The sequence below is a fragment of the Rattus norvegicus genome, chromosome 1 (assembly GCF_036323735.1).
Source record: "Rattus norvegicus strain BN/NHsdMcwi chromosome 1, GRCr8, whole genome shotgun sequence".
In the NCBI taxonomy this organism is placed as follows: domain Eukaryota; kingdom Metazoa; phylum Chordata; class Mammalia; order Rodentia; family Muridae; genus Rattus; species Rattus norvegicus.
In genome coordinates this window covers 119,572,316-119,590,060 of record NC_086019.1, presented here as the reverse complement: position 1 = coordinate 119,590,060, position 17,745 = coordinate 119,572,316, and the positions used below count along the sequence as shown (strand labels likewise).

General features: G+C 41.9%; 1 long non-coding RNA gene and 7 other non-coding genes across 8 annotated transcripts; all 8 read left to right on the top strand.

Moving 5' to 3' along the window:
- Positions 1 to 6,050: 6,050 nt before the first annotated feature.
- Positions 6,051 to 6,128, top strand: LOC120100249 (small nucleolar RNA SNORD115). Its single transcript, XR_005500027.2, has one exon. It is a non-coding gene; the product is annotated as a small nucleolar RNA SNORD115 (small nucleolar RNA).
- Positions 6,129 to 7,882: 1,754 nt separating this feature from the next.
- Positions 7,883 to 7,960, top strand: LOC134485387 (small nucleolar RNA SNORD115). The gene has a single exon (XR_010063426.1). It is a non-coding gene; the product is annotated as a small nucleolar RNA SNORD115 (small nucleolar RNA).
- A 1,102-nt stretch (positions 7,961 to 9,062) lies between these two features.
- Positions 9,063 to 11,500, top strand: LOC134483375 (uncharacterized). The gene is made up of 3 exons (XR_010060242.1): positions 9,063 to 9,662; positions 10,036 to 10,079; positions 11,381 to 11,500. It is a non-coding gene; the product is annotated as an uncharacterized LOC134483375 (long non-coding RNA).
- Positions 9,719 to 9,796, top strand: LOC134485377 (small nucleolar RNA SNORD115). The gene has a single exon (XR_010063416.1). It is a non-coding gene; the product is annotated as a small nucleolar RNA SNORD115 (small nucleolar RNA).
- A 56-nt stretch (positions 11,501 to 11,556) lies between the features above and the next one.
- Positions 11,557 to 11,633, top strand: LOC134485378 (small nucleolar RNA SNORD115). The gene has a single exon (XR_010063417.1). It is a non-coding gene; the product is annotated as a small nucleolar RNA SNORD115 (small nucleolar RNA).
- A 1,757-nt stretch (positions 11,634 to 13,390) lies between these two features.
- On the top strand, positions 13,391 to 13,468 carry LOC134485376 (small nucleolar RNA SNORD115). Its single transcript, XR_010063415.1, has one exon. It is a non-coding gene; the product is annotated as a small nucleolar RNA SNORD115 (small nucleolar RNA).
- A 1,755-nt stretch (positions 13,469 to 15,223) lies between these two features.
- Positions 15,224 to 15,301, top strand: LOC134485375 (small nucleolar RNA SNORD115). The gene has a single exon (XR_010063414.1). It is a non-coding gene; the product is annotated as a small nucleolar RNA SNORD115 (small nucleolar RNA).
- Positions 15,302 to 17,061: 1,760 nt separating this feature from the next.
- On the top strand, positions 17,062 to 17,139 carry LOC134485395 (small nucleolar RNA SNORD115). Its single transcript, XR_010063434.1, has one exon. It is a non-coding gene; the product is annotated as a small nucleolar RNA SNORD115 (small nucleolar RNA).
- The last annotated feature ends 606 nt before the right edge of the window (positions 17,140 to 17,745 follow it).

Here is a 17,745-nt window from a genome sequence, read left to right as displayed (position 1 = left end):
TATTATTTGGGTCTATTATGAAGGGTGTCGTTTCCCTAATTTCTTTCTCGGCTTGTTTCTCTTTTGTATAGAGGAAGGCAACTGATTTATTTGAGTTAATTTTATACCCAGCCACTTTGCTGAAGTTGTTTATCAGCTTTAGTAGTTCTCTGGTGGAACTTTTGGGATCACTTAAATATACTATCATGTCATCTGCAAATAGTGATATTTTGACCTCTTCTTTTCCGATCTGTATCCCTTTGATCTCCTTTTGTTGTCTGATTGCTCTGGCTAGAACTTCAAGAACTATATTGAATAAGTAGGGAGAGAGTGGGCAGCCTTGTCTAGTCCCTGATTTTAGTGGGATTGCTTCAAGTTTCTCTCCATTTAGTTTAATGTTAGCAACTGGTTTGCTGTATATGGCTTTTACTATGTTTAGGTATGGGCCTTGAATTCCTATTCTTTCCAGGACTTTTATCATGAAGGGGTGTTGAATTTTGTCAAATGCTTTCTCAGCATCTAATGAAATGATCATGTGGTTCTGTTCTTTCAGTTTGTTTATATAATGGATCACGTTGATGGTTTTCCGTATATTAAACCATCCCTGCATGCCTGGGATGAAGCCTACTTGATCATGGTGGATGATTGTTTTGATGTGCTCTTGAATTCGGTTTGCCAGAATTTTATTGAGTATTTTTGCGTCGATATTCATAAGGGAAATTGGTCTGAAGTTCTCTTTCTTTGTGGTGTCTTTGTGTGGTTTAGGTATAAGAGTAATTGTGGCTTCGTAGAAGGAATTCGGTAGGGCTCCATCTGTTTCAATTTTGTGGAATAGTTTGGATAATATTGGTATGAGGTCTTCTATGAAGGTTTGATAGAATTCTGCACTAAACCCGTCTGGACCTGGGCTCTTTTTGGTTGGGAGACCTTTAATGACTGCTTCTATTTCCTTAGGAGTTATGGGGTTGTTTAACTGGTTTATCTGTTCCTGATTTAACTTCGATACCTGGTATCTGTCTAGGAAATTGTCCATTTCCTGAAGATTTTCAAATTTTGTTGAATATAGGTTTTTATAGTAAGATCTGATGATTTTTTGAATTTCCTCCGAATCTGTAGTTATGTCTCCCTTTTCATTTCTGATTTTGTTAATTTGGACACACTCTCTGTGTCCTCTCGTTAGTCTGGCTAAGGGTTTATCTATCTTGTTGATTTTCTCAAAGAACCAACTTTTGGTTCTGTTGATTCTTTCTATGGTCCTTTTTGTTTCTACTTGGTTGATTTCAGCTCTGAGTTTGATTATTTCCTGCCTTCTACTCCTCCTGGGTGTATTTGCTTCTTTTTGTTCTAGAGCTTTTAGGTGTGCTGTCAAGCTGCTGACATATGCTCTTTCCTGTTTCTTTCTGCAGGCACTCAGCGCTATGAGTTTTCCTCTTAGCACAGCTTTCATTGTGTCCCATAAGTTTGAGTATGTTGTATCTTCATTTTCATTAAATTCTAAGAAGTTTTTAATTTCTTTCTTTATTTCTTCCTTGACCAGGTTATCATTGAGTAGAGCATTGTTCAATTTCCACGTATATGTGGGCATTCTTCCCTTATTGTTATTGAAGACCAGTTTTAGGCCGTGGTGGTCCGATAGCACGCATGGGATTATTTCTATCTTTCTGTACCTGTTGAGGCCCGTTTTTTGACCAATTATATGGTCAATTTTGGAGAAAGTACCATGAGGAGCTGAGAAGAAGGTATATCCTTTTGCTTTAGGATAGAATGTTCTATAAATATCCGTTAAGTCCATTTGGCTCATGACTTCTCTTAGTCTGTCTACATCACTGTTTAATTTCTGTTTCCATGATCTGTCCATTGATGAGAGTGGGGTGTTGAAATCTCCCACTATTATTGTGTGAGGTGCAATGTGTGTTTTGAGCTTTAGTAAGGTTTCTTTTACATATGTAGGTGCCCTTGTATTTGGGGCATAGATATTTAGGATTGAGAGTTCATCTTGGTTGATTTTTCCTTTGATGAATATGAAGTGTCCTTCCTTATCTTTTTTGATGACTTTTAGTTGGAAATTGATTTTATTTGATATTAGAATGGCTACTCCAGCTTGCTTCTTCTGACCATTTGCTTGGAAAGTTGTTTTCCAGCCTTTCACTCTGAGGTAGTGTCTGTCTTTGTCTCTGAGGTGTGTTTCCTGTAGGCAGCAGAATGCAGGGTCCTCGTTGCGTATCCAGTTTGTTAATCTATGTCTTTTTATTGGGGAGTTGAGGCCATTGATATTGAGAGATATTAAGGAATAGTGATTATTGCTTCCCGTTATATTCATATTTGATGTGAGGTTATGTTTGTGTGCTTTCATTCTCTTTGTTTTGTTGCCAAGACGATTAGTTTCTTGCTTCTTCTAGGGTATAGCTTGCCTCCTTATGTTGGGCTTTACCATTTATTATCCTTTGTAGTGCTGGATTTGTAGAAAGATATTGTGTAAATTTGGTTTTGTCATGGAATATCTTGGTTTCTCCATCAATGTTAATTGAGAGTTTTGCTGGATACAGTAATCTGGGCTGGCATTTGTGTTCTCTTAGGGTCTGTATAACATCAGTCCAGGATCTTCTGGCCTTCATAGTTTCTGGCGAGAAGTCTGGTGTGATTCTGATAGGTCTCCCTTTATATGTTACTTGACCTTTTTCCCTTACTGCTTTTAATATTCTTTCTTTATTTTGTGCGTTTGGTGTTTTGACAATTATGTGACGGGAGGTGTTTCTTTTCTGGTCCAATCTATTTGGAGTTCTGTAGGCTTCCTGTATGTCTATGGGTATCTCTTTTTTTAGGTTAGGGAAGTTTTCTTCTATGATTTTGTTGAAGATATTTACTGGTCCTTTGAGCTGGGAGTCTTCACTCTCTTCTATACCTATTATCCTTAGGTTTGATCTTCTCATTGAGTCCTGGATTTCCTGTATGTTTTGGACCAGTAGCTTTTTCCGCTTTACATTATCTTTGACAGTTGAGTCAATGATTTCTATGGAATCTTCTGCTCCTGAGATTCTCTCTTCCATCTCTTGTATTCTGTTGGTGAAGCTTGTATCTACAGCTCCTTGTCTCTTCTTTTGGTTTTCTATATCCAGGGTTGTTTCCATGTGTTCTTTCTTGATTGCTTCTATTTCCATTTTTAATTCCTTCAACTGTTTGATTGTGTTTTCCTGGAATTCTCTCAGGGATTTTTGCGATTCCTCTCTGTAGGCTTTTACTTGTTTATTAATGTTTTCCTGTGCTTCCCTAAGTGTGTTCAGGTCTTTCCTGAAGTCCTCCAGCATCATGATCAAATATGATTTTGAAACTAGATCTTGCTTTTCTGGTGTGTTTGGATATTCCATGTTTGTTTTGGTGGGAGAATTGGGCTCCGATGATGGCATGTAGTCTTGGTTTCTGTTGCTTGGGTTCCTGCGCTTGCCTCTCGCCATCAGATTATCTCTAGTGTTACTTTGTTCTGCTATTTCTGGCAGTGGCTAGACTGTCTTATAGGCCTGTGTGTCAGGAGTGCTGTATACCTGTTTTCCTCTCTTTCAGTCAGTTATGGGGACAGAGTGTTCTGCTTTCGGGCGTGTAGTTTTTCCTCTCTACAGGTCTTCAGCTGTTCCTGTGGGCCTGTGTCTTGAGTTCACCAGGCAGCTTTCTTGCAGCAGAAAATTTGGTCTTACCTGTGGTCCCGAGGCTCAGGTTTGCTCGTGGGGTGCTGTTCAGGGGCTCTCTGCAGCGGCAGCAACCAGGAAGACCTGTGCCGCCCCTTCCGGGAGCTTCAGTGCACCAGGGTTCCAGATGGTCTTTGGCTTTTTCCTCTGGCGTCCGAGATGTGTGTGCAGGGAGCAGTCTCTTCTGGTTTCCCAGGCCTGTCTGCCTCTCTGAAGGTTTAGCTCTCCCTCCCACGGGATTTGGGTGCAGAGAACTGTTTATCCGGTCTGTTTCCTTCAGGGTCCGGCGGTGTCTCCGGCAGGGGTCCTGCCGCTCCTGGGCCCTCCCCCACGGGAGCCCAGAGGCCTTATACAGTTTCCTCTTGGGCCAGGGATGTGGGCAGGGGTGAGCAGTGTTGGTGGTCTCTTCTGCTCTGCAGCCTCAGGAGTGCCCACCTGACCAGGCGGTTGGGTCTCTCTCTCACCGGGTCTGGGAGCAGAGAGCTGCTGCGGGCCGGGATCCGCGGGTGTGGGACTTCCGGTAAACACAGAACGTGCCCGGTTCTAGAGAAATTCTGCTTCCGTGTGTCCCAAGCTCACCAGGCAGCTTTCTTGCAGCAGAAAATTTGGTCTTACCTGTGGTCCCGAGGCTCAAGTTCGCTCGTGGGGTGCTGCCCAGGGGCTCTCTGCAGCGGCAGCAACCAGGAAGACCTGTGCCGCCCCTTCCGGGAGCTTCAGTGCACCAGGGTTCCAGATGGTCTTTGGCTTTTTCCTCTGGCGTCCGAGATGTGTGTGCAGGGAGCAGTCTCTTCTGGTTTCCCAGGCCTGACTGCCTCTCTGAAGGTTTAGCTCTCCCTCCCACGGGATTTGGGTGCAGAGAACTGTTTATCCGGTCTGTTTCCTTCAGGGTCCGGCAGTGTCTCCGGCAGGGGTCCTGCCGCTCCTGGGCCCTCCCCCACGGGAGCCCAGAGGCCTTATACAGTTTCCTCTTGGGCCAGGGATGTGGGCAGGGGTGAGCAGTGTTGGTGGTCTCTTCCGCTCTGCAGCCTCAGGAGTGCCCACCTGACCAGGCGGTTGGGTCTCTCTCTCACCGGGTCTGGGAGCAGAGAGCTGCTGCGAGAAATTCCTTTCTACCTGTAGTTCATACAGCCATAAAATTGAATATCTTAGAAGAGATCCTAGATGATAATATCTACATAAATGGAGGGATCTGGAATATGAATATACCTTTTGAATTTGGAGAAATTTCAGTCCACACACAGGCTCACATATCAAAGCACAGAGATGGATTTCCAATGGCAAGGGGAACCCAGGAATAAGAGTTTAGTTTAGAGATGAAGAAATTGGCGATAAATTTTCTGCATCAAAAGACACTCCAAGAATTATTGCACCCAAGAGAGTTTCGCGAAATTTTTCACGAAACTCTCAGGCCACAGGGAACCTAGCCAGTAGGGTAGATTGAAGTTGAAAGTGTGGCTTTGGCTACCAATTCCCTTCTATGTGTCATCACACAGCTTCATTCTTGATCTTACTAAAATTTACTTCAGTATTCATCAGAAAACAAATGCTATCAAGGAGATGGTTTCTGGAGCTCTTGGGACAGAGGAATGTGATGTCACTGGGATACTTGCAAACACCAACTGATCTAGTCACACGAATTTTGGTCACATTCTGAGTTTCATCACATGGCAATCACTGAGTGCTAACGCTCAGGGATTCATGGCCAAAATACATGTTGCTTTCTTCTGGGCAACAGAATCTCTTCAGCATTCACATACCAGCTGTGGGAACTGATTGTTACCATGCAGTATGGAAATGGGGAGGAATGAACATAGCCTAGAACATAAAATCTGAAATGTACAAGTATCATGAAAATTTGATAAAGTATACGTAACTGTTCGTGTATTGTCCTTCCAATATTACTCAGGTAAATTCACCTTTGCCTTGGTTTCTGACAATGTTTAGCAATTGAAAGATTTGATCGGTGTATATGGCAAAGAGCATGTGTCATCCCCTTCATCAATGATTTGGTTTTGGGTACCTATTGACCTTAATGTTATCTTAGGGAAGTAACTTTCCATGTGTTGGGAATATCAGCATGGAAATGGACGTTGCAAGAGTGATTCTGCTAAGTGGCATCATACATTAGACTTCTTAAACAGTCTCCTTAAAATTAATATGATTGTATGAACTGAAGGGATACAATTGCCCTCACATCTTGCTCTTTCCTTTTTAGAGAGGACAGTCTTCAAATTCAAGCTAGGTCTACCCTTCTTCCACACAAGAGCGCTGTGCCCTTGTACCCTCTGCACTTGCAAGTGAGGATTCAAATTCTGAGGCAGTGTTGGCAGCCCAGGTAAGCCATGGTGCAGGTGAAATTACTTTATTGACAGTTGTGTCCTGCCTGTGTCTGGGTCAATGATGACAACATTAAGTCAAGAACAGAATGATGACATAAAAATCATGCTCAATAGGATTACGCTGAGGCCCAACCAGGGAGCCAGGGTTACAAGCACTACTTAGTCTCTTTGAGGACCACTTGCGGGACTCATCTGAGCTGCTCTGATGACCTTGTGCTCTTTTCCCTCTGTGGGAACCTGGACAATCTTAGTGCAACTGTGCTGGCAAACACTGCCTGCCAACTAGCACCTAATCTCATAATCTGCTTGTGTGCAAGTCTGCAACACCAACCCTGTCATCATTACCCTCTCTGCTCTGATGTCTTGCAGTCACCTGGCATCACCCTTGAGGTCCAGTGGATCACTATTCCCAGGTGAGTGAAATGATCACGATTAATGGATTGAACTTCCTATAAGATATTCCTCAGTATTTTGACCAATAATTTCAGCCCATCAAAGGTTTCTTAATTAAAAATAATGCAATCCCAGTCAGAAATGAATTTCACTTCTCAGTATGTTTTGTCCCTTTGAACTGCACTATTAAAAATGTAGATAAATTCCTTTCTACCTGTAGTTCATACAGCCATAAAATTGAATATCTTGGAAGAGATCCTAGATGATAATATCTACATAAATGGAGGGATCTGGAATATGAATATACCTTTTGAATTTGGAGAAATTTCAGTCCACACACAGGCTCACATATCAAAGCACAGAGATGGATTTCCAATGGCAAGGGGAACCCAGGAATAAGACTTTAGTTTAGAGATGAAGAAATTGGCGATAAATTTTCTGCATCAAAAGACACTCCAAGAATTATTGCACCAAAGAGAGCTTCGCGAAATTTTTCACGAAACTCTCAGGCCACAGGGAACCTAGCCAGTAGGGTAGATTGAAGTTGAAAGTGTGGCTTTGGCTACCAATTCCCTTCTATGTGTCATCACACAGCTTCATTCTTGATCTTACTAAAATTTACTTCAGTATTCATCAGAAAACAAATGCTATCAAGGAGATGGTTTCTGGAGCTCTTGGGACAGAGGAATGTGATGTCACTGGGATACTTGCAAACACCAACTGATCTAGTCACACGAATTTTGGTCACATTCTGAGTTTCATCACATGGCAATCACTGAGTGCTAACGCTCAGGGATTCATGGCCAAAATACATGTTGCTTTCTTCTGGGCAACAGATTCTCTTCAGCATTCACATACCAGCTGTGGGAACTGATTGTTACCATGCAGTATGGAAGTGGGGAGGAATGAACATAGCCTAGAACATAAAATCTGAAATGCACAAGTCTCATGAAAATTTGATTAAAGTATACGTAACTGTTCGTGTATTGTCCTTCCATTATTACTCAGGTAAATTCACCTTTGCCTTGGTTTCTGACAATGTTTAGCAATTGAAAGATTTGATCGGTGTATATGGCAAAGAGCATGTGTCATCCCCTTCATCAATGATTTAGTTTTGGGTACCTATTGACCTATTTATCGCTTAGGGAAGTAACTTTCCATGTGTTGGGAATGTCAGCATGGAAGTGGATGTTGCAAGAGTGATTCTGCTAAGTGGCATCATACATTAGACTTCTTAAACAGCCTCCTTAAAATTAATATGATTGTATGAACTGAAGGGATACAATTCCCCTCACATCTTGCTCTTTCCATTTAGAGAGGACAGTCTTCAAATTCAAGCTAGGTCTACCCTTATTCCACACAAGAGTGCTGTGCCCTTGTACCCTCTGCACTTGCAAGTGAGGATTCAAATTCTGAAGCAGTGTTGGCAGCCCAGGTAAGCCATGGTGCAGGTGAAATTACATTATTGACAGTTGTGTCCTGCCTGTGTCTGGGTCAATGATGACAACAGAAAGTCAAGAACAGAATGATGACATAAAAATCATGCTCCATAGGATTACGCTGAGGCCCAACCAGGGAGCCAGGGTTACAAGCACTACTTAGTCTCTTTGAGGACCACTTGCTGGACTCATCTGAGCTGCTCTGATGACCTTGTGCTCTTTTCCGTCTGTGGGAACCTGGACAATCTTAGTGCAACTGTGCTGGCAAACACTGCCTGCCAATTAGCACCTAGTCTCATAATCTGCTTGTGTGCAAGTCTGCAACACCAACCCCATCATCATTACCCTCTCTGCTCTGATGTCTTGCAGTCACCTGGCATCACCCCTTCGGTCCATTGGATCACTATTCCCAGGTGAGTGAAATGATCACGATTAATGGATTGAACTTACTATAAGATATTCGTCAGTATTTTGACCAATAATTACAGCCCATCAAAGGTTTCTAATTAAAAATAATGCAATACCAGTCAGAAATGAATTTCACTTCTCAGTATGTTTTGTCCCTTTGAACTGCACTATTAAAAATGTAGAGAAATTCCTTTCTACCTTTAGTTCATACAGTCTTAAAATTGAATTTCTTGGAAGAGATCCTAGATGATACTATCTACACAAATGGAGGGATCTGGATTATGAATATACCTTTGAATTTGGAGAAATTTCAGTCCACACACATGCTCACAAATCCAAGCTGTTGCACCGAGATCGATTTCCAATGGCATGGGCAACCCAGGAAAGAGACTATAGTTTAGAGATGTAGAAATTTGCGACAAATTTTCTGCATCAAAAAACACTCCAAGAATTATTCCCCCAAAGAGAGCTTGGCGAATTTTTTCACGTAACTCTCAGGCCACAGGCAACCGAGCCAGTAGGGGACATTGAAGTTGCAGGTGTGGCTTTGGCTACCTATTCACTTCCATGAGTCATCACACTGCTTCATCCTTGATCTTACTAAAGTTTACTTCAGTATTCATCAGAAAACAAATGCTATCAAGGAGATGGTTTCTGGAGCTCTTGGGACAGAGGAACGTGATGTCAATGGGATACTTGCAAACACCAACTGATCTAGTCACACGAATTTTGGTCACATTCTGAGTTTCATCACATGGCAATCACTGAGTGCTAACGCTCAGGGATTCATGGCCAAAATACCTGTTGCTTTCTTCTGGGCAACAGATTCTCTTCAGCATTCACTTACCAGCTGTGGGAACTGATTGTTACCATGCAGTATGGAAATGGGGAGGAATGAACATAGCCTAGCACATAAAATCTGAAATGCACAAGTCTCATGAAAATTTGATAAAGTATACGTAACTGTTCGTGTATTGTCCTTCCAATATTACTCAGGTAAATTCACCTTTGCCTTGGTTTCTGACAATGTTTAGCAATTGAAAGATTTGATCGGTGTATATGGCAAAGAGCATGTGTCATCCCCTTCATCAATGATTTGGTTTTGGGTACCTATTGACCTATTGATCGCTTAGGGAAGTAACTTTCCATGTGTTGGGAATGTCAGCATGGAAGTGGATGTTGCAAGAGGGATTCTGCTAAGTGGCATCATACATTAGACTTCTTAAACAGCCTCCTTAAAATTAATATGATTGTATGAACTGAAGGGATACAATTGCCCTCACATCTTGCTCTTTCCTTTTTAGAGAGGACAGTCTTCAAATTCAAGCTAGGTCTACCCTTATTCCACACAAGAGCACTGTGCCCTTGTACCCTCTGCACTTGCAAGTGAGGATTCAAATTCTGAGGCAGTGTTGGCAGCCCAGGTAAGCCATGGTGCAGGTGAAATTACTTTATTGACAGTTGTGTCCTGCCTGTGTCTGGGTCAATGATGACAACAGAAAGTCAAGAACAGAATGATGACATAAAAATCATGCTCAATAGGATTACGCTGAGGCCCAACCAGGGAGCCAGGGTTACAAGCACTACTTAGTCTCTTTGAGGACCACTTGCGGGACTCATCTGAGCTGCTCTGATGACCTTGTGCTCTTTTCCCTCTGTGGGAACCTGAACAATCATAGTGCAACTGTGCTGGCAAACACTACCTGCCAACTAGCACCTAATCTCATAATCTGCTTGTGTGCAAGTCTGCAACACCAACCTTGTCATCATTACCCTCTCTGCTCTGATGTCTTGCAGTCACCTGGCATCAACCCTGCGGTCCAGAGGATCACTATTCCCAGGTAAGTGAAATGGTCACGATTAATGGATTGAACTTCCTATAAGATATTCCTCAGTATTTTTCTAATAATTTCAGCCCATCAAAGGTTTCTTAATTAAAAATAATGCAATCCCAGTCAGAAATGAATTTCACTTCTCAGAATGTTTTGTCCCTTTGAACTGCACTATTAAAAATGTAGAGAAATTCCTTTCTACCTGTAGTTCATAGAGCCATAAAATTGAATATCTTGGAAGAGATCCTAGATGATACTATCTACACAAATGGAGGGATCTGGAATATGAATATACCTTTAGAATTTGGAGAAATTTCAGTCCACACACAGGCTCACAAATCAAAGCTGGTGCACAGAGATGGATTTCCAATGGCAAGGGGAACCCAGGAATAAAACATTAGTTTAGAGATGAAGAAATTGGCGATAAATTTTCTGCATCAAAAGACACTCCAAGAATTATTGCCCCAAAGAGAGCTTCGCGAAATTTTTCACGAAACTCTCAGGCCAGAGGGAACCTAGCCAGTAGGGTAGATTGAAGTTGAAGGTGTGGCTTTGGCCACCAATTCCCTTCTATGTGTCATCACACAGCTTCATTCTTGATCTTACTAAAATTTACTTCAGTATTCATCACAAAACAAATGCTATCAAGGAGATGGTTTCTGGAGCTCTTGGGACAGAGGAACGTGATGTCAATGGGATACTTGCAAACACCAACTGATCTAGTCACACGAATTTTGGTCACATTCTGAGTTTCATCACATGGCAATCACTGAGTTCTAACGCTCAGGGATTCATGGCCAAAATACCTGTTGCTTTCTTCTGGGCAACAGATTCTCTTCAGCATTCACTTACCAGCTGTGGGAACTGATTGTTACCATGCAGTATGGAAATGGGGAGGAATGAACATAGCCTAGCACATAAAATCTGAAATGCACAAGTCTCATGAAAATTTGATTAAAGTATACGTAACTGTTCGTGTATTGTCCTTCCAATATTACTCAGGTAAATTCACCTTTGCCTTGGTTTCTGACAATGTTTAGCAATTGAAAGATTTGATCGGTGTATATGACAAAGAGCATGTGTCATCCCCTTCATCAATGATTTGGTTTTGGGTACCTATTGACCTATTGATCGCTTAGGGAAGTAACTTTCCATGTGTTGGGAATGTCAGCATGGAAGTGGATGTTGCAAGAGGGATTCTGCTAAGTGGCCTCATACATTAGACTTCTTAAACAGCCTCCTTAAAATTAATATGATTGTATGAACTGAAGGGATACAATTGCCCTCACATCTTGCTCTTTCCTTTTTAGAGAGGACAGTCTTCAAATTCAAGCTAGGTCTCCCCTTATTCTACACAAGAGCGCTGTGCCCTTGTATCCTCTGCACTTGCAAGTAAGGATTCAAATTCTGAGGCAGTGTTGGCAGCCCAGGTAAGCCATGGTGCAGGTGAAATTACATTATTGACAGTTGTGTCCTGCCTGTGTCTGGGTCAATGATGACAACAGATGTCAAGAACAGAATGATGACATAAAAATCATGCTCAATAGGATTACGCTGAGGCCCAACCAGGGAGCCAGGGTTAAAAGCACTACTTAGTCTCTTTGAGGACCACTTGCGGGACTCATCTGAGCTGCTCTGATGACCTTGTGCTCTTTTCCCTCTGTGGGAACCTGGACAATCTTAGTGCAACTGTGCTGGCAAACACTGCCTGCCAACCAGCACCTAATCTCATAATCTGCTTGTGTGCAAGTCTGCAACAGCAAACCTGTCATCATTACCCTCTCTGCTCTGATGTCTTGCAGTCACCTGGCATCACCCCTGTGGTCCAGTGGATCACTATTCCCAGGTGAGTGAAATGATCACGATTAATGGATTGAACTTCCTATAAGATATTCCTCACTATTTTGACCAATAATTTCAGCCCATCAAAGGTTTCTTAATTAAAAATAATGCAATACCAGTCAGAAATGAATTTCACTTCTCAGTATTTTCTGTCCCTTTGAACTGCACTATAAAAAATGTAGAGAAATTCCTTTCTACCTGTAGTTAATACAGTCATAAAATTGAATTTCTTAGAAGAGATCCTAGATGATACTATCAACACAAATGGAGGGATCTGGAATATGAATATACCTTTTGAATTTGGAGAAATTTCAGTCCACACACAGGCTCACAAATCCAAGCTGGTGCACAGAGATCGATTTCCAATGTCAAGGGGAACCCAGGAATAAGACTTTAGTATAGAGATGAAGAAATTGGCGATAAATTTTCTGCATCATAAGACACTCCAAGAATTATTGCCCCAAAGAGAGCTTCGCGAAATTTTTCACGAAACTCTCAGGCCACAGGGAACCTAGCCAGTAGGGGAGATTGAAGTTGAAGGTGTGTTTTGGCTACCTATTCCCTTCTATGTGTTCACACTGCTCCATTCTTGGTCTTACTAAAATTTACTTCAGTATTCATCAGAAAACAAATGCTATCAAGGAGATGGTTTCTGGAGCTCTTGGGACAGAGGAACGTGATGTCAATGGGATACTTGCAAACACCAACTGATCTAGTCACACGAATTTTGGTCACATTCTGAGTTTCATCACATGGCAATCACTGAGTGCTAACGCTCAGGGATTCATGGCCAAAATACTTGTTGCTTTCTTCTGGGCAACAGATTCTCTTCAGCATTCACTTACCAGCTGTGGGAACTGATTGTTACCATGCAGTATGGAAATGGGGAGGAATGAACATAGCCTAGCACATAAAATCTGAAATGCACAAGTCTCATGAAAATTTGATTAAAGTATACGTAACTGTTCGTGTATTGTCCTTCCAATATTACTCAGGTAAATTCACCTTCTCCTTGGTTTCTGACAATGTTTAGCAATTGAAAGATTTGATCGGTGTATATGGCAAAGAGCATGTGTCATCCCCTTCATCAATGATTTGGTTTTGTGTACCTATTGACCTATTGATCGCTTAGGGAAGTAACTTTCCATGTGTTGGGAATGTCAGCTTGGAAGTGGATGTTGCAAGAGGGATTCTGCTAAGTGGCATCATACATTAGACTTCTTAAACAGCCTCCTTAAAATTAACATGATTGTATGAACTGAAGGGATACAATTGCCCTCACATCTTGCTCTTTCCTTTTAGAGAGGACAGTCTTCAAATTCAAGCTAGGTCTACCCTTATTCCACACAAGAGCGCTGTGCCCTTGTACCCTCTGCACTTGCAAGTGAGGATTCAAATTCTGAAGCAGTGTTGGCAGCCCAGGTAAGCCATGGTGCAGGTAAAATTACATTATTGACAGTTGTGTCCTGCCTGTGTCTGGGTCAATGATGACAACAGAAAGTCAAGAACAGAATGATGACATAAAAATCATGCTCAATAGGATTACGCTGAGGCCCAACCAGGGAGCCAGGGTTACAAGCACTACTTAGTCTCTTTGAGGACCACTTGCGGGACTCATCTGAGCTGCTCTGATGACCTTGTGCTCTTTTCCCTCTGTGGGAACCTGGACAATCTTAGTGCAACTGTGCTGGCAAACACTGCCTGCCAACTAGCACCTAATCTCATAATCTGCTTGTGTGCAAGTCTGCAACACCAACCCTGTCATCATTACCCTCTCTGCTCTGATATCTTGCAGTCACCTGGCATCAACCCTGCGGTCCAGAGGATCACTATTCCCAGGTAAGTGAAATGATCACGATTAATGGATTGAACTTCCTATAAGATATTCCTCAGTATTTTTCTAATAATTTCAGCCCATCAAGGTTTCTTAATTAAAAATAATGCAATCCCAGTCAGAAATGAATTTCACTTCTCAGAATGTTTTGTCCCTTTGAACTGCACTATTAAAAATGTAGAGAAATTCCTTTCTACCTGTAGTTCATACAGCCATAAAATTGAATATCTTGGAAGAGATCCTAGATGATACTATCTACACAAATGGAGGGATCTGGAATATGAATATACCTTTTGAATTTGGAGAAATTTCAGTCCACACGCAGGCTCACAAATCGAAGCTGGTGCAAAGAGATGGATTTCCAATGGCAAGGGGAACCCAGGAATAAGGCTTTAGTTTACAGATGAAGAAATTGGCGATAAATTTTCTGCATCAAAAGACACTCCAAGAATTATTGCCCCAAAGGGAGCTTCGCGATATTTTTCACGAAACTCTCAGGCCAGAGGGAACCTAGCCAGTAGTGTAGATTGAAGTTGAAGGTGTGGCTTGCTACCAATTCCCTTCTATGTGTCATCACACTGCTTCATTTTTGATCTTACTAAAATTTACTTCAGTATTCATCCGAAAACAAATGCTATCAAGGAGATGGTTTCTGGAGCTCTTGGGACAGAGGAACGTGATGTCAATGGGATACATGCAAACACCAACTGATCTAGTCACACGAATTATGGTCACATTCTGAGTTTCATAACATGGCAATCACTGAGTGCTAACGCTCAGGGATTCATGGCCAAAATACTTGTTGCTTTCTTCTGGGCAACAGATTCTCTTCAGCATTCACTTACCAGCTGTGGTAACTGATTGTTACCATGCAGTATGGAAATGGGGAGGAATGAACATAGCCTAGCACATAAAATCTGAAATGCACAAGTCTCATGAAAATTTGATAAAGTATACGTAACTGTTCGTGTATTGTCCTTCCAATATTACTCAGGTAAATTCACCTTTGTCTTGGTTTCTGACAATGTTTAGCAATTGAAAGATTTGATCGGTGTATATGGCAAAGGGCATGTGTCATCCCCTTCATCAATGATTTGGTTTTGGGTACCTATTGACCTATTGATCGCTTAGGGAAGTAACTTTCCATGTGTTGGGAATGTCAGCATGGAAGTGGATGTTGCAAGAGTGATTCTGCTAAGTGGCATCATACATTAGACTTCTTAAACAGCCTCCTTAAAATTAATATGATTGTATGAACTGAAGGGATACAATTCCCCTCACATCTTGCTCTTTCCATTTAGAGAGGACAGTCTTCAAATTCAAGCTAGGTCTCCCCTTATTCTACACAAGAGCGCTGTGCCCTTGTATCCTCTGCACTTGCAAGTGAGGATTCAAATTCTGAGGCAGTGTTGGCAGCCCAGGTAAGCCATGGTGCAGGTGAAATTACATTATTGACAGTTGTGTCCTGCCTGTGTCTGGGTCAATGATGACAACAGAAAGTCAAGAACAGAATGATGACATAAAAATCATGCTCAATAGGATTACGCTGAGGCCCAACCAGGGAGCCAGGGTTAAAAGCACTACTTAGTCTCTTTGAGGACCACTTGCGGGACTCATCTGAGCTGCTCTGATGACCTTGTGCTCTTTTCCCTCTGTGGGAACCTGGACAATCTTAGTGCAACTGTGCTGGCAAACACTGCCTGCCAACCAGCACCTAATCTCATAATCTGCTTGTGTGCAAGTCTGCAACAGCAAACCTGTCATCATTACAATCTCTGCTCTGATGTCTTGCAGTCACCTGGCATCACCCCTGTGGTCCAGTGGATCACTATTCCCAGGTGAGTGAAATGATCACGATTAATGGATTGAACTTCCTATAAGATATTCCTCACTATTTTGACCAATAATTTCAGCCCATCAAAGGTTTCTTAATTAAAAATAATGCAATACCAGTCAGAAATGAATTTCACTTCTCAGTATTTTCTGTCCCTTTGAACTGCACTATAAAAAATGTAGAGAAATTCCTTTCTACCTGTAGTTAATACAGTCATAAAATTGAATTTCTTAGAAGAGATCCTAGATGATACTATCAACACAAATGGAGGGATCTGGAATATGAATATACCTTTTGAATTTGGAGAAATTTCAGTCCACACACAGGCTCACAAATCCAAGCTGGTGCACAGAGATCGATTTCCAATGTCAAGGGGAACCCAGGAATAAGACTTTAGTATAGAGATGAAGAAATTGGCGATAAATTTTCTGCATCATAAGACACTCTAAGAATTATTGCCCCAAAGAGAGCTTCGCGAAATTTTTCACGTAACTCTCAGGCCACAGGGAACCTAGCCAGTAGGGGAGATTGAAGTTGAAGGTGTGTTTTGGCTACCTATTCCCTTCTATGTGTCTTCACACTGCTCCATTCTTGGTCTTACTAAAATTTACTTCAGTATTCATCAGAAAACAAATGCTATCAAGGAGATGGTTTCTGGAGCTCTTGGGACAGAGGAACGTGATGTCAATGGGATACTTGCAAACACCAACTGATCTAGTCACACGAATTTTGGTCACATTCTGAGTTTCATCACATGGCAATCACTGAGTGCTAACGCTCAGGGATTCATGGCCAAAATACTTGTTGCTTTCTTCTGGGCAACAGATTCTCTTCAGCATTCACTTACCAGCTGTGGGAACTGATTGTTACCATGCAGTATGGAAATGGGGAGGAATGAACATAGCCTAGCACATGAAATCTGAAATGCACAAGTCTCATGAAAATTTGATTAAAGTATACGTAACTGTTCGTGTATTGTCCTTCCAATATTACTCAGGTAAATTCACCTTTGCCTTGGTTTCTGACAATGTTTAGCAATTGAAAGATTTGATCGGTGTATATGGCAAAGAGCATGTGTCATCCCCGTCATCAATGATTTGGTTTTGGGTACCTATTGACCTATTGAACGCTTAGGGAAGTAACTTTCCATGTGTTGGGAATGTCAGCTTGGAAGTGGATGTTGCAAGAGGGATTCTGCTAAGTGGCATCATACATTAGACTTCTTAAACAGTCTCCTTAAAATTAATATGATTGTATGAACTGAAGGGATACAATTCCCCTCACATCTTGCTCTTTCCTTTTTAGAGAGGACAGTCTTCAAATTCAAGCTAGGTCTACCCTTATTCCACACAAGAGCGCTTTGCCCTTGTACCCTCTGCACTTGCAAGTGAGGATTCAAATTCTGAGGCAGTGTTGGCAGCCCAGGTAAGCCATGGTGCAGGTGAAATTACATTATTGACAGTTGTGTCCTGCCTGTGTCTTGGTAAATGATGACAACAGAAAGTCAAGAACAGAATGATGACATAAAAATCATGCTCAATAGGATTACGCTGAGGCCCAACCAGGGAGCCAGGGTTACAAGCACTACTTAGTCTCTTTGAGGACCACTTGCGGGACTCATCTGAGCTGCTCTGATGACCTTGTGCTCTTTTCCCTCTGTGGGAACCTGGACAATCTTAGTGCAACTGTGCTGGCAAACACTGCCTGCCAATTAGAACCTAGTCTCGTAATCTGCTTGTGTGCAAGTCTGCAACACCAACCCTGTCATCATTACCCTCTCTGCTCAGATGTCTTGCAGTCACCAGGCATCACCCCTGCGGTCCAGTGGATCACTATTCCCAGGTGAGTGAAATGATCACGATTAATGGATTTAACTTCCTATAAGATATTCCTCAGTATTTTGACCAATAATTACAGCCCATCAAAGGTTTCTAATTAAAAATAATGCAATACCAGTCAGAAATGAATTTCACTTCTCAGTATGTTTTGTCCATTTGAACTGCACTATTAAAAATGTAGAGAAATTCCTTTCTACCTGTAGTTCATACAGCCATAAAATTGAGTATCTTGGAAGAGATCCTAGATGATACTATCTACACAAATGGAGGGATCTGGAATATGAATATACCTTTTGAATTTGGAGAAATTTCAGTCCACACACAGGC